Source organism: Cervus canadensis, chromosome 4, assembly GCF_019320065.1.
Source record: "Cervus canadensis isolate Bull #8, Minnesota chromosome 4, ASM1932006v1, whole genome shotgun sequence".
Lineage (NCBI taxonomy): Eukaryota > Metazoa > Chordata > Mammalia > Artiodactyla > Cervidae > Cervus > Cervus canadensis.
In genome coordinates this window covers 17347878-17364154 of record NC_057389.1, presented here as the reverse complement: position 1 = coordinate 17364154, position 16277 = coordinate 17347878, and the positions used below count along the sequence as shown (strand labels likewise).

The 16277-nt window shown below is 34.9% G+C and overlaps 1 protein-coding gene across 1 annotated transcript in view; it reads right to left on the bottom strand.

The window, feature by feature from the left end:
- LOC122440807 (protein enabled-like) overlaps window positions 1–16277 on the bottom strand; it is a 133178-nt gene that overhangs the window by 33165 nt on the left and 83736 nt on the right. The window contains exon 7 of the mRNA XM_043467512.1: window positions 1225–1301. The gene's annotated coding sequence lies outside the window, so the exon portion shown is untranslated. The remainder of the gene's footprint in view (window positions 1–1224; window positions 1302–16277) is intronic.

Below are 16277 nucleotides of genomic sequence, written 5' to 3'. Positions count from 1 at the left end.
CACGTTTCCTCTAGCAATATTGCATGCTAAGTCGCTTCAGCCGTGTGCGACTCTTTGTGACCCCATGGACTGTAGCCTGCCAGGCTCTTCTGTCCATGGGATTCTCCAGGCAAGAATACTGGAGTGGGTTGCCATGCCCTTCTCCAGGGGTCTCCCTGACCCAGGGACTGAACCCATATCTCTTATATCTCCTGCATTGGCAGGAGGGTTCTCTACCACTAGTGCTACCTGGGAAGCCCTTATGTACCCACTTTTGCCACCTTTCTTCCCCCTCCTCTTTTGCTTCCTCAGTCATAAATTGTTTCTCACTTGTATGTTGCCTTCACAGAGATTTTCCTGTGAATCAGTAGCCTCAGTAAAAGACAAGATCTCTAATGAGAAACTCTTAAGAGTACATCTGACATTTCTTAGATGCTAAGAACACCGACATCAGCATCAGCATCAGTGTCAGGTACTCAGCATCCGTGCAACAGACTGAAAAAAGAAACGTGAAGCCGTTCCCTGTCGCCTCCTACATCAAGAATTCCGAATGCTTTGGGAATTCATCTGTTTAATTTTCTTCTCTTCCTTCTTCAGAATATATCTTTAAAATATAATCATCATTTGTAGTTTTACTGAGATATAACCGACATATATATAATTGCACATATTTAATGTATATATTTTGATGAGTTTGGACATATGCCCACACATCACCACCATTAAGGTACTACAAACAGATCTAGAATCTCCAAAACTTTCCTTGTATTCTTTTGTGGTTTTGTGCTGTTGTAAGAGCACATAAAGAAAGTGAAAGTGAAAAACATGAGATTTATCTTCAACATTTTAAAGTGCACACTATCATATTTTTAACTATCGGCACTGTGTTGTACAACAGACTCAACATATTTGACTTCTATCCTCAAATTGCTTTTAAAAACTTATGACACATCCACTAAAGTATGTTTGCTAAAATCCTAGGCCTAGCATTACTTTGTTTTATTAAGTTGACCCCGGTACTGATTCAAGTTAAAATAAATGAAAACTGACAAGCAGTCTCATCAGACTTATAAAGGATTGTGTATATGTGCCTCTTTTCAGCCCTCATCAGATGACACTGGGCTTGTGTTCAACTTGACTCTTTGAAGGATAATTTCTAACACATTAGCAGCAGCCAACATTATAATATATATTAATTTCAGTCAAATATCTTTCAAAATATAATATCCCAGAACATCAACTTACTCATTGTAAATTCTTCCATAGGAGTTTACAGGAAGAACATGATCTCTGTAATCCAAAAGGAGTCTTGAGAAAGTAAACTGTAAAAAAAAAAAATTAGGAGAAATTCATAATGAAGTTCATGTTTTGCCCATTAATTTTAGATACCAAAGAAAAAATCAAAGCAAGGAGAAATTTTTTTAATATCAAGCATATTTACAAGTGACAAGGCATTAAGATTTATAAACTAACATGATAACCTACTTAGAGCTAATCAATATATTCAACAACAAACAAGATACCCTGTCTTAAATGATTTATTCCATTATTTTGGTAACTATGCTTAAATTAATTCCAATTACAACTCTATATTCAAGACTTGAGAGAGAAAAAAGTTAATTATACAAATTAAAAATCAAAAGCCTAGAGTATTAACCTCCTCTACATATATCCCTGTTTCATCTCCCCAACTCTCAAACCCACACTCCCTGTCTCTGTTATTGTCCATTCAAGCCTGTGCTATCGAGTCCAATAGGGTTGGTGTGAAGTTAGTGTAAAGGATGTACAGCTAGCAGGGCGCCTTTATTATTTGTTTTGCTTAGTTCCAGGACTGAAGAATGCCGATTTCAGTGCAAAAGGGTGATCATTTGTGCATGCATATCTCTCTTCCCACTCCTCAATGAAGCTGTGCCTTCAGTGACATTCAAGAGTGAAAAATACAACTGTTTGTATTTATCCATATTAGTATCACAATATATTTACCTTGGAAGGGATATGTCCAAATTTAGGTTAGCAGCCTACTCTGGCTTAAAACAAAACGTATCTCCCTAAGGCATTCCCCTTCTGAAATAATTCATTATCATAAAAGTATTTACAGGACAAAAATCTGAAACAATAGTAAGAGCAACAAAACATTCTGCTTTTCATTCCCACTAACTTGGCGTTAATGAAATGTCACACTGCTATCAGCATAGTATAATAAACATGAACAGGTGTCCAGTGTACAAAGATAATATGAAAACTCCATCCCTGGTGGTTCAGATGGTAAAGAACCCACCAACCAGTTCGGGAGAAGCAGGTTCGAGCCCTGGGTCAGGAAGATCCCCTGGAGAAGGGAATGGCTACCCACCCCAGTATTCTTGCCTGGAAATTCCAAGCACAGAGGAGCCTGGCGGGCTACAGTTCATGGGGTCACAGAGAGTCGGACACAAAAGAGCAACTACCACTAATGACAAAAGCAAACAGTTCTCTTTTCTTTTCATGTGCCCTTTGTGTTAGCTGAAAAGCATATGACCTTGTTATCTACATACTATAATAAAGATAAAATTGGTTGCCAGTGTGCCTAGAAGGAGGCTTCAAAAATAACGAAGTAAAATTATTTTTCCCAGTGCCCCATAAATGATACATCATACAGGACTCAGTTCTTACTTCTCTGTGTTAGAAGCTGTACTAAATGCAGTTAAACAAGAGAAAAATATCTAAATAACTCTCAGAAGTGGCATACATAGATATTAGATCTTTGTTGAAATCTCAAAACTTACATTATCCAAAGGTTTAAATCACCTTTAAAACAGTATTAAAATTCTAAACTCATGTTGTGTTTATCTTTTTTTAAGTAGATATATATTCCTAGCAACATGTTTATATCTGATGTTACTCACATAAATAAAAGTATATAGTCATTTTAGAGATTAATATAAAAACAGACATCTGCACAGAACATTTCCCTCATTAGATATTATCATGTTAGCATATTTTTCCTATTTTTGATTTTACTACAAAATAAAATGAGCTGATTTTTACCCTCAAGTTTCTCTATTATGTATACTGCCAATAATGCAAATATTTTAATTGCACATTAGAAGAATCTCATTTTCCTCTAAAAATCACTATAGCATTTAGCCCTGAAGAGACCTCATAACACATACAAAAAAATCAAGATATGACTATGGCACACTGGCATACTAGTTACCACTTAACAAATATTACTTTAACCATTACTTTTAAACTAAAAGCCATCTTTTTTTAAAATCTCAGGCAAGATCCCATTGGTCATTAGAATGTTATTTGGCCTCTTCCTAAATAAGTGCCAAATTGAATCAATTACACAAGAATCACTTAGCAAAAAACTATACACAAATCAACTGTCTTAACTACCAGCCAAACTGTATATTCAAAAAAGTAACTCTCTTCTGTCAGAAAGTCACATTTGGGGTTCATGGGGGTATAAACTGATACCTTTCTAGAAAGCAATTTGGGATAACATTTATAAAATATTACTGTTTATTCTCTTTGACCAGTAACTCTATTCCTAAGAATTAACCTAAAGAAATAATCAGAAATAAAGTTTTTATATATATAAAGATGTGTATTCCAACATGACTTACTAGAAGGAAAAAAATGCAAACCTCAAAACAAAGCTTAGATTTAAAATAAATACCACGCAGCCATTTAAATCACAATTATGAATAAAATGCTATGACTTAAAATTCTCAGCACACATACATAAACCATACCAAAATATTTACAGCAATTACCTGTGGTTGGCATCATTATAGGTTATTTTTATATACCTCTTTTGTATTTTCAGGAGCTAATACTGCTATTCAGGGATATTTTAATATCCTATACTGAACTATTAGAAACTAAGGGGTTTTGTTAGAAGCCATTTCACTGACAGTCATAGAACATTTCACAAGCACAGAGAAGAAAAGACGGCTGGTCAAAAGTAGATGACTGTCACCAGCTAGCCTTTCCTCAAGCACCAGGAACATGGCTACAGTTCTCCTGCTAATAGCCGTCAGTAATCACATTAGTAGAGCACTCATGTTAACAATTTGTATTTCCATCTGAGGGTGAATTTATTTAACAGGTAGCTTATTTCCCAGAAAAGACAGTTAGTACAACAAACTTGCATGGAAAGGGGACAGGAACAAATACTTACTGAGAATGTTAACTGACATGATGCTAAAATACTTTTCTGTTGTTGTTGGTGGTGTTCAGTTGCTAATTCACATCTGACTCTTTGACACCTCACAGACTATAGCCCGCCAGGCTCCTCTGTCCTCCACTATCTCCCGGAGTTCGCTCAAATTCATGGCCACTGAGTTGGTGATGCTATCTAACCATCTCATCCTCTGCCGCCCTCTTTCCTTCTGCCGTCAATCCTTCCCAGCAACAGGTTCTTTTCCAGTGAGTTAGCTCTTCAAATCAGATAGCCAAAGTAACGGAGCTTCTACAACAGCTCTTTCAATGAATATTCAGGACTGATTTCCTTCAGGATTGACTGGTTTGATCTCCTTGCTGTCCAAGGGACTCTCAAGAGTCTTCTCCAGCACCACAATTTGAAAGCATCAATTCTTTGGCACTCAGGCTTCCCTGGTGGCTCAGACAGTAAAGAATCCGCCTGCAATGCTGGAGACCTGGGTTCTATCCCCCTGGGTTGGGAAGATCCCCTGGAGAAGGGAACGTCTACCCACTCCAGCATTCTGGCCTGGAGAATTCCATGGACAGAGAGGCCTGGAGGGCTACAGTCCATGGGGTTACAAAGAGTCAGATACCACGGAGTGACTTTCACTTTCAGTCTTCTTTATAATTCAACTCTCACATCTGCACAAAACCATTGCAAAAACCAAAGCTTTACATATTTCAACACTTAACAGATTTCATTTAATCCTTACAATACTGTAATGTAGGTATTATTTTTCAGAGGAGGGAACTGAGGCTCAGAAAGGTTCGGTAACTTATCTAAGTACACAAAATAGTGATACTAGAATTTGAATAAGCTTTTCCATATGCAGAACCTTCTAAAGATATCAGTGAAGGAAACAGTTAAACTGTAATGAAGGGATTATTCATCCTGCATAAGATAATGGCCTTGAAAATATTTCAATTGTAAAACACTAAGTAAATAATTTTGAAACAGCCAATAGCTAATTCACTGAACATTAATAATAAACAGACTCCACATCGCCAAGAGAAAAGCAAATAAATGCTTCAAGTAACATTCAGTAAGATAATGCCTAACATTAACTGTGTCTGGAAATTATAGGTGTTCAATAAATACAGTATTGAACCAAACTAATTGAGATTGGCTGATAAAAATAAAAATAGAAACAAATATCTATCACTTTCCAAAAGCTATATGAACACACTCAAGTTACAAAGAATTAAATTTGTTAAATTATAATATAATAGGGACTTCCCTGGTGGTCCAGTGGTTAAGAATCCACCTTACAAGGCAGGGGACACGGGTTCTATTCCTGCTCAGGGAACTAAGATCCCACAGGCCTCAGGCCAGCTAAGCCCACATGCTGCAATTACCAAGCCCACACACTCTGGAGCCTGCATGCCACAAGTAAGACCTGACACGGCCACAGATAAATAAACATTATAATATATAATTAATCTATGTCAGACAATTGTTTATCATTAGGTAGAAAACGGAGAAGGGATTATATATATACAGAGGAAGCATAAATCCCACACACAGTGATGCATTTAGCTCCTAATAAAATCAATACAACTTGACTAAGGATCTAGAAAGAAGATAAAATAATTGAGAAAGTTTCTATTTGAACTCTTAAAATCTAACCACTAAAAATTTTAACTTCAATGCTACTTTCATTTAAATGAAGCATTCTAGGGACTTCTAGAACGTTCCTCTTTGGATAAAACTATTAGAAATCAAAGCTTTTAATAATTTAAATAATCTGTTAAAATTCTGCTAACAAAGTCAGAGTTAAATGGCTATGGTTTAGATTCACAAACACATGATATGAATAATTTTTGCCTATTTTTAACAATATATAAAACCTCTACTATTATACCATTAAGATAATTAAACTAAGTTAAGGCCCATGTGTTCTATGAACTTCCTAAGGTCAAAATTGTTGCTGGCAAAAACACTAAGGATCAATTTTTCATAAGCTAAAATAGAAAAACGAATTTAAATCACTACAGATAACCAAGGAGCAAATTTGGACTAAAACAACATACTAAATACATAAGTATACTTAAGCATATGTATATTTATATATTTATTTATATTTATATATTTATGTGTTTACATATATATAAATATTTATAAGTAAACATTTATATCTATTTATATTTTTATATATTTATTTAATTATGCTATAGTACACTGTTAAAGACAAAAAATATACCCCTTTTAAGATAGAAAGGAATTAAGACTGGGTGTGTTGATATTCCTGGAAACCAGACTTATCTTGGGCTTTCCAGGTGGTGCTAGTGATAAAGAACCCGCCTGCCAATGCAGGAGACATAAGAGATGCAGATTCAATTCCTGGGTTGGGAAGATCCCCTGGAGGGGGGCATGGCGACCCACTCCAGTATTCTTGCCTGGAGAATCCCATGGAGAGAGGAGCCTGGTGAGCTACGGTCCATGGGGTCACCAACAGTCGGACATGATGAAGCGACTTAACACGCACAGCACAGACCTAGCTCAGCCACTGTTCAAATTTAAACCCTGGCACAGCGTGGACAACCTATCATGGATAATCAAGAAATTAACTAACACTGCCACCCAAGATCATTAGCAACAGTTTATTTTAAGCTTAAATGAAACTAACTTTTAAAAATGATATTAGCATGCTTTATGCCTTCTTTGTAAATAATTGTAAATTATATAATCTAAATGAATAAACAGAAATAAAAGGTGGGTCCAAATTAGGATATTAATATTACCTGTGATTATTAACCAAAATAGAACTATAAATAAGATTAAAAGGATTAATAAAATCTGTTGAGTTAAAGCCATAAAATTAACCTCCACTAATGATCTAGTAATTATATTTTTCAGGCAATTTTTAAAAATAATTTTCTTTATTTATGGCTGTGCGGGGTCCTCGTTGCTGCATGGGCTTTTCTCTCTTTGTGGCAAGCGGGTCTACTGCCTAGCTGCAGTGCTTCGGCTTCTCACTGCGGTGGCTTCTCTTATTGCAGAGCATGCGCTCTGGGGTGCACAGGCTTCAGAAGTGTGGCTCCCAGCCTCTGGAGCACAGGCTCAGGAGTTGCGGTGCGTGGGCTTAATTCCTCCACAGCATGAGGGATCTTCCCAGATCAAGGATCAAACCCGCGTCCCCTGCATTGGCAGGCCAACTCGTTGCCACTAAGCCACCAACAAAGCCCCTCTGTCAAACAATTTTTATGTAAAATTGTCCGTCAGACTGAATACTTGTAGAAGAGTTGTAAATACAGATAAAACTTTAAACAGTTCAGAGAGTAAAAGCAGTTAAAATAAGAATCATACAGTAATTTCTGAAAATGTGCTAATAATTTGTCACAGGGAGTCAGATGCTATGGTTTTATCTTACTCATTGTTATATTCCCAGAACCAAGTATAGGGCCTGCAAAATTACAAGTTGTTAGTTTTATCAAACTGAGGTTACATCCTTTAGCAAGTTGTGCCAGATTATTTTTTAAGAAGTTAAGATTTCCCATCCTGAATATTTTAGTGCATGTATGAGTATGTGAATTTTTCTGGGAAGAGGAGTAATATCTTTCATCAGAGATTCAAATGACACCAAAAAGTTAAAAGCTACAGATCTAAACAAAATATGGACATGCTGAATGTAGGTTGTCACTCTGAAACAGAGAGTTTGTCACTGTCAAACACAGAGAGGTAAGGTAGCTTCTAGAAATAGTTCAGAAGAGAACGGTCAGCTCTGGAAGAAAAAGAATGGAGTTTTTTGGTAGCATTTTTTCATTTGTTTATTGCCCTTCTTCTTTTGCCTGTGTTGATCAATATTAGAAAATTACTACAGTTCTTCATCTAATTCAGTTGGACAAATGTAACCACTGATATAGTTACAGTATAGCATACTTTAGAAAGGTACACTACTGTTATGAAGTTAAATGTCCCTACAATAAGATAAGCAAGTTGAGATTACACATAATATCTTACTAGATAATTATCTTTAGAATCTCAAGTTTAACTTATTAATATACTTTTTATTAATTTCTGTAACCCTTGCTTACTATAACTGAGTAACACAGTGACTAAACCTCACATGATAAAGTAAGCTGGATCTCCTGTTAACTCTCTCTTTACATGTAACTTAAAGTTATCTTTTAAAATTATAAGCATACCTATTCTGCAGGTGAACACCACACAGCCTGCCCCACCAAGCTTATTCTGTGTGCCGATCCTCATGCCAACTGTAACTAAAACGCTATAATTCCACATCATTACATTAAGCAAGAGCCAAGTTGCGGATTTTACACTGTCTGATTACTAAGCTCACATTAGCTCACTACCAGTGGTTTAGTCACTGTATCAACTATTGGTATTAAATCTCTGGATGCAATGAAAGTTAACAATGCTATTTTTATGTCATGCAAAAAAAATTCATTCAGTCTGTTTTCCCTTTTTGATTACAGTTCATTTAAGGGAAAAATGTTGCTGTATGGCTTGACAATGTTTTATGTGTCTTCGGCTGATAGAACACACAAAACGTTTGAATAGGCCCATTTATTTGAGCAGACGTATTAAATAATACTTTAAATGTGAACATGCATGTCATAAATTTTGTAGTCTCTTTAAAGTAGGATAAATCTGGTATTTAAAATAGTCTTTGTTCAAAGCCATTTTTTTTCTAACAGTCATAAAGGGACTCTGATTTGTGCTGCATGAACAATGCCAGCATCATCATTTTAATGTTATCCATATGGGCTTCTAATAATAGATAAGAGTCTACATTTGTATTATATGTCTTAGAGACATTTAAAATCTAGATAAGGAAAGGCTGATTTCATTGGCCCCATAGTTAAGGGAAAGCAGACCCTAATTAAAAGAATTCTGTTCTGAATTAACTAGTTTGACATGTGCTAATTGACAGTTCCTGTGAAATGGTTCTAATTAAAGTCAATATGTCTTTTTCAATTAAAAGGAAATTAAGAATATACTAATATACATTAACAACTTAATCTGCCTTCAATATCCCATACATCAGCTGCTTTTTTCCCCCCTAACATTATTGAAGAGCCATCTGACATGAATCATCTACTGTTTGCTTATGGTATCTCATTATTACTTCACACGAGCGCAGGAGTAGTGTACATCCCCTTGAGGAAGACGATAACCTGCAGATGCTTTAATTTTAAGATCTCCCAACTCATAGTTCATTAAAAGTAAACCCACCTTTTTGAATTTAAAAAATGGACACTCTTAACTAAGAATCTTTGCTAACTGAAAACAAAGACAAGTGTTCTCAATTAGTTGGTCTTTTACTATAGGCCTTAGAGGTAATTGCATTCTGCTGGAAAGAAGGCTGGACTGTTTTCATCATTTGGCTTGATTCAATGCAAAGCTTGATCTGAGCAACATACAACAGAAAACATCTTTCAAATTAGGTTCTGTTTCCCAAGTGAAACTTCGGGGAAATCTCAGGTGGGAATACTTCTCATTGTATATGTAACAGAAAAATAGAAAGCAAGATCACTCAAATGCCAGCACTAACAGAAGGCCCATCATATTCACTGAAAATGTAGCATTAGAGAAGCTGTTTATAGAAACATAATTAAATATTCAAATGTGCATTACCAAAGCTATAGTATTGGCAATGTTAATACTAGAGAAAGTAATATTAAACTCAAGCATCAATACAAATGAACACAGCATTAATATCACATAGAGAACTATAGAAAAGATTAAAACTATTTGTTTCTTAGTAGATAATTATAATTTAGATAGTTTAATTATAATAAAAACATTTTTAAGGAAATTTTTATACTATCAAGATACTATGTTCAGTCCTTTCACATGATATAGCTAATATTCTGATAGGCGTTTTTTCATAACCCTCTTTTTTTCCAGCATTTAAAATTCAACCATAGCAAATTGTTTCACCTAAGTTTACCAAAATTAGCTATGCATGTTTAATACAGATCAAAAAAAGGTAAACAAGTCATTTCCACTTTTATTCACTTACATTATTGAAGATTAAGTTTGCTAATACCTGTAAGCATTGAGTATGTGTAAAAGAGCTGGAGAGACAGCCAGCCTGCCAGTGAACACAAGATCTCTTATTGAAAGTATTTTTTCCTGATATCTATTATTCTCTTCTGAGTAATTACCAAAAACTTTGATGAGCATTACCATTTATGGGATTCAGCAGCTGAAGTCTAGTGAATTTTCAGAATAAGTAAATGCATAATAACCCATGTTCAAAAAAGTACCTCTTTACATTATAACCAGATTCAAAAGTCCAAAAGCAATGCTACTTATCACCATATATCAAACCCCTAGTTTGATTTTCAACCCTCGGATCCTGCTCCTCAAGCTGGTATAGACTGGAAGGCTACAGTAACATCACATACTCAGCTTTCTGAAATGGGAGAGAAGCCAAGGCAGCAACTTTTCTGCCCAGTTAAAAGAGCCTTGTCTATAACAGGCCTCCACAAAAGGCCTGCACACAGCCACGGAGCAGTTGTTTGTGACCCACCCACAGATTTGAGAAAGGGGAGCAAGCAGAAAGACGGACAACATGGCACCCATGTCAGCAGCAAGAGATAAGGCTGCCCCACAGAATCCACGTCTCAGTTCACATGTTACAGTGACAATACTCCACAGCTAAATTCACAATGGAAATCAATGTCATCTGTCAAGCCTTCCAACTAAGGCTTTCATTCACAATACTGATGCTAGACTAGAATAAAAATTTCTTTAAAGGGAGGAGCTATATGGAACTGATACTAGGAAAACTCTGTAGCGTTCATCTGACAGTTTATATACTCTTTGAGCAAGTGATATTTATTGATGATTCTCATGGCTTATTTTCTCTGTAAGAACTTGTTTTCATCTTTTCCCTTGCTCCTGTCATTTAATTACCAATGGGTGACAATAAAACGTGTTGCTCAAACTGGAACACTTGTAAGAATGACCATGGAAGGGAGTGATATTATGGAAGATCACAGAGTATAAAGCTCTAGAGTCAGCCCCCTCACCAAAACAACTATTAAGCTGCAAGAACTGCTAGAATTTAGAACTCTGGGATCTAATTGAACACACGGAGCATCCAGGGAAGTGCTTGACAAACAAAGAAACCAGCAGATTTTCATGAATTGCAATATCATGCATAAGCAGCAATAATCCTCCACTCCTGATTCAACCTTTTAGCATCAAGGTGGACAGTAAGATCTTCTCCTTCAAAAAACCAGAGTTCTGTGTTTTGATCTACCTGGCAGGTCACTAAGTGGCCAGCACAGAGGCTGGCTATTAATTCAAGCTTAGGTTTGAACTGCTTCCCTGGCACCACTGCAGGAAGTTAAAGAGACAGAATTCCTTTTACATTTTTTTACTCTTATTGTAACCAGGCATTTAAGGAAATCTCTGTTAGTTCACTAGCTGACCACAGAGATAACAGAACATAGACTTCAGTGACCACACAAGACAAGGAATATAGGCTCTTCAAAAAAAAAAAAAATGTAGAAAAGTCACTAAACAAATGAATAACTGCAGACTTCACCATATAATAATAGTCTTTAGTGTAGTGGGAGAACCAGATTTTCAGAATTACAATATTCAAAATGTCCAGATCTCAACAAGATAATTACAAAGCACATAAAGTAGTAGGAATGCATCATTCACAGGACATAAAATGTAAGAAAGAAATTGATGGAAACCATCCTGAGGAAGCCCAGGCATTAACTTACAAGACTAAGACTAGAAAGTTACTGCTTTAAATATGCTAAAAGAGCTAAAGAAAATCATGGACAAAGAATTAAAATAAATTAAACTATTTTCAAAAATCAAAGTAGAAATTTGGTATTTGAAAAGTATAACAGGTGAAATTTAAATATTCACAAGACACATTCAGCAACAGATTCAAGAAGGAGTCTTCAAATTTGAAAATAGGGCAGTTGCTAACTTCCCAGTCTGAGGATTAGAAAGAAAACAAGGAAAAATGAACAAGGCTTCAGAGACTTATGAGACACCATCAAACATATCAGCATATATATTATGAGAGTCCCAGAAGGGGAAGAGAAAGGAAAAAAGGCAGAAAAAAAATTTGAAATACTATCCAAAAGCTTCCTAAACTTTATGAAATACATAAATAGACACATCCAAGAACCTCAACTGAAGAAGAGAACGGCAACCCACTCCAGTATTCTTGCCTGGAGAATCCCATGGACAGAGGAGACTGGCAGGCTACAGCTCATGGGGCTGCAAAGAGTCGGACGTGACTGAAGCGACTGAGCACAAGAACCTCAACAAACTCCAAGCAGGACAAACTCAAAGAAATCCACATCATGATATATTATTATCAAACTGCTAAAAGACAAAGATGGAGAGAATCTTGAAAGCAGCAGGAGAAAAGTGACTGATCACATCAATGGCTTCTCAAAAAGATTAACAGTGTATTTCTCATCAAAAATCATGGAGACTAAATAGCAGTAGAACAATATGTTTAAAGATTGAAAGGAAAAACATGTCAACCAGGAGTTCTGCATTCAGCAAAACAACCCTTCAAATAATTCATAATTATTTTTCAAGAAGAAATTATGACATTCTTAGCTAAATAGAAGCTAAGGGAATTCACTACTAGTTATCTGCTCTATGAGAAATGCTAAAGGGAGTCCTTCAGGTTGAAATAAAAGGATACTAGAGAGTAACTTAAAGCTACACGAAAAGATAAAGAACAATGATAAAGGTAACTACACAAATAAATATAAAACCTAATAATGCTATATTTTTGCTATGTAACTCCTCTTGTTTATTTCCTATTTCATTTAATAGACAAATGCATAAAACAATAATCATAAATCTATGCTAACAGACACACAATGCATAAAGACGCAATCTATGACAGTAAGAACATCAAGGAAAAGAGGGAGCCAGGTAGGGGTAGAGTCAATGTCTGCTACTGAAGCTAACTTGGTATCAATTCAAACTAGAGTTTTATAAATTTAGGATGTTAACTGTAATTCCCATGGAAACCACTAATACCTAAAAATATATGTAAAAAGAAATGGAAAGGGAAATGATATACAGAAAAAAATCAATCAAACACAAAATAAGTCAGTATTAGAGAAGCTGAGGAACAACAAAAAATAATACAGAAAACAAATAGCACAATTGCAGATATAAATCCTTCATTATCAGTAATTACTTTAAAGGTGAATGAGTTAAGTTTGTCAATTAAAAGACAGATATTGGCAGAATATTTTTTTAAAAATATGATACAACTATATTCAGCTTTTAAGAGACTCATTTGAGACCCAAAGACACAGACAGCTTAAGAGTCAAGGGATGGAAAAAGAAACTCCATGCAAACAGTAACCAAAAGGAAGCCTGCCTACCTATATTGGACAAAATTCATTTTTATAAACAGTAAGCAAAAGGAAACCTGGCTACCTTTATTAATATCAGACAAAATTGATTTTACATACAAAACTGTTGCAAGAGACAAAGAAAGACATTTTATAGTGAAGGATCAATTCACTAAGAAGCTAAAACAATTTTATATATATATATATATCTCAAACAATAGAGTCTCAAAATGTATGAAGCAAGCAGTGACATAACTGAAGGAACAAATAGTCTCCAATAATAGTTGGAAACTTTAAAAGCCCACTTTCAATAATGCAGAGGACATGTAGACAGAAAATCACTCATAAAAGACTTGAATAACATTATAAATCAACTACATCTGACAAATAGAGAACATGCCACCTAACAATGGCAAAACATATTCTTCTCACCTACATGTTAAACATTCTCCAGAATAGACCATATGTTAGGTCATAAAATAATTCTAAAACTTCAAAATACCCAAAATCATACAATGAGTGATTACAATGGAACCAACCACAATGGAACAAAGCTAGATATCAATAACAAAAACTGGAAAACTCTCGAAAACACAGAAATTAAATAACACTCTTAAGATCAGGGAAAGAATCACTAAGGAAATTAGAAAATACTTTAATATAAAAAAATAAAAACACAATACACCAAAAACTTAAAAGATGCAGCACAATCACTGCTTGGAGGGAAATTTGTAGCTATAAACACCTCCACTAAAAAAAAGATTTCAAATAAACAACCCATCTTCACACTCTAAGGAACTAGAAAAGCAGCAGAAACTAAACACAAAGCCATCAGAAAGAAAGAAATAATGAGGATTACAGCAGAGAGAAACAAAATAGAGAAAAGCAATAGAGAGAATCAATGAAACAAAAGCCTGTTTCTTTGAAAAGAAAATCAACAAAAATTACAAACCTTTAACAAGATTAAGAAAAAAAGAAAGAAGATGCAAATAACTACTACTGACCTCAAAGAAATCAAAAGGATTATAAGAAAATACTGTGAACAGTTTTATACCAACATGTTAGATAATCTAGATGAAATGGACAAATTCCTTGGGGGGGAAAAAAAAAGTTATCAAAAGAGAAGAAAATCTTTTTTTCCTCACCAAGTGGCACACAGGATCTTAGTTCCCTGATCAGGGATGGAACCCATGCCTCCTGCGTTGGGAGTGCAGAGTCTTAACCGCTGGACCACCAGGGAAGTCCCAAGAGTAGAAAATCTTAACAGACTTAGAATAAGAAAAGAGATTGAATCAGTTAATAAAAATCTCCCCAAAAAGAAAAGTCAGAACCATATGACTTCAGTGTTGGGTTCTATCAAATATTTAAAGAAGAATTAACATGATTCCTTCTCAAACTCTTCCAAAAAACTGACAAAGCTAGCACATTTTATGAGGTCAGTAATACCAAAGATAATAATAACTAATACCAAAGATATCATAAGAAAACCACAGATAAATATGTCTTATGAATAAACACACAAAATTACTCAATAAAACACTAGCAAACCAAATCCAAAAGCATATTAAAGAAAGTTATACAACATGACCAAATGGGATTTAAGTCAGAATTCCATCAAGGTTGAGCTTCTGAAAAGCAATGTAATACAAACCCTATTGAGAGAATGAAAGGGAAAAAAAATGACATTATCATCTCAAAACACACAAATGGAACATTTGACAAAATTCTACACCCTCTCACAATAAAAGACCGACAAACTAGGATAGAAGGGAACTTCCCTAACATGATAAGGAGAATTTATAAGGAATTCACAGTCATATTCAACAGTAAAAGAAGGAAAGCATTTCCTTAAGATCAGGAATATGACAAAAATATCACTTTGATCACTTCTATTCAACATTTTACTAGAAGTTCTAGTCAGAGGATTTAGTCAAGAAAAAGAAAGAAAATGCATCCAAATTGATAATGTCTTTTAGAAATAGGAAGAGGTAAGACTGTTTGCAGATGACATGATTCTATATATACAAAATCCCCTAGAATCCACAAAAAAACTATCAGAGCTAACAAATGAATTTAGTAAAGTTGCAGGATACAGGATCAACATACATAGGTCAGTTTTCTTCCTATGCAGCAGCAATAAGTAATCTGAAAAGGAAATTAAGAAAACAATTCCATCTACAATAGCATTTATAAGAACAAGATACTGAGAAATAAACTTAACCAAGAAAGCAAAAGACTTATACTTTAAGTATTACAAAATATTGCTGAAAAAAAATTAAAGAAGACATAAATAAGTGGAAATATATACCATGTTCATAAATGGGAAGACTTAATATTGTTAGGATGACAATACTCCACAAAGTGAACTACAGTTCCTTAAATTTATATGAAACTGCAAGGAACCTCAAATACCCAAAACAATACTGAGAAAGAGAAACACAGTTGGAGGACTCACACTTTCCAATTTCAAAATTTACTACTTAATACAAAGCTATAGTGACCAAAAGACTGTAGTATCAGCATAAGGACAGACACAGAGACCAAAAGAATAGAATTGAAAGTCCAGAAATAAACCAAATCAACCATAGCCAACTGACTTTTGACAGGACCATTCAACAGGGAAAAACTCTCTCTTCAACAAATGGTGCAAGGAAAAATAGATAACCACATACAAATAATGAAGATGGACCCATACTTTACTTCTTATACAAAAATTAATTAAAAGTAAATCAATGACCTAAAGCTAGGAGCCAAAATTGTAAAGCTATCAGAAGAAAACACAA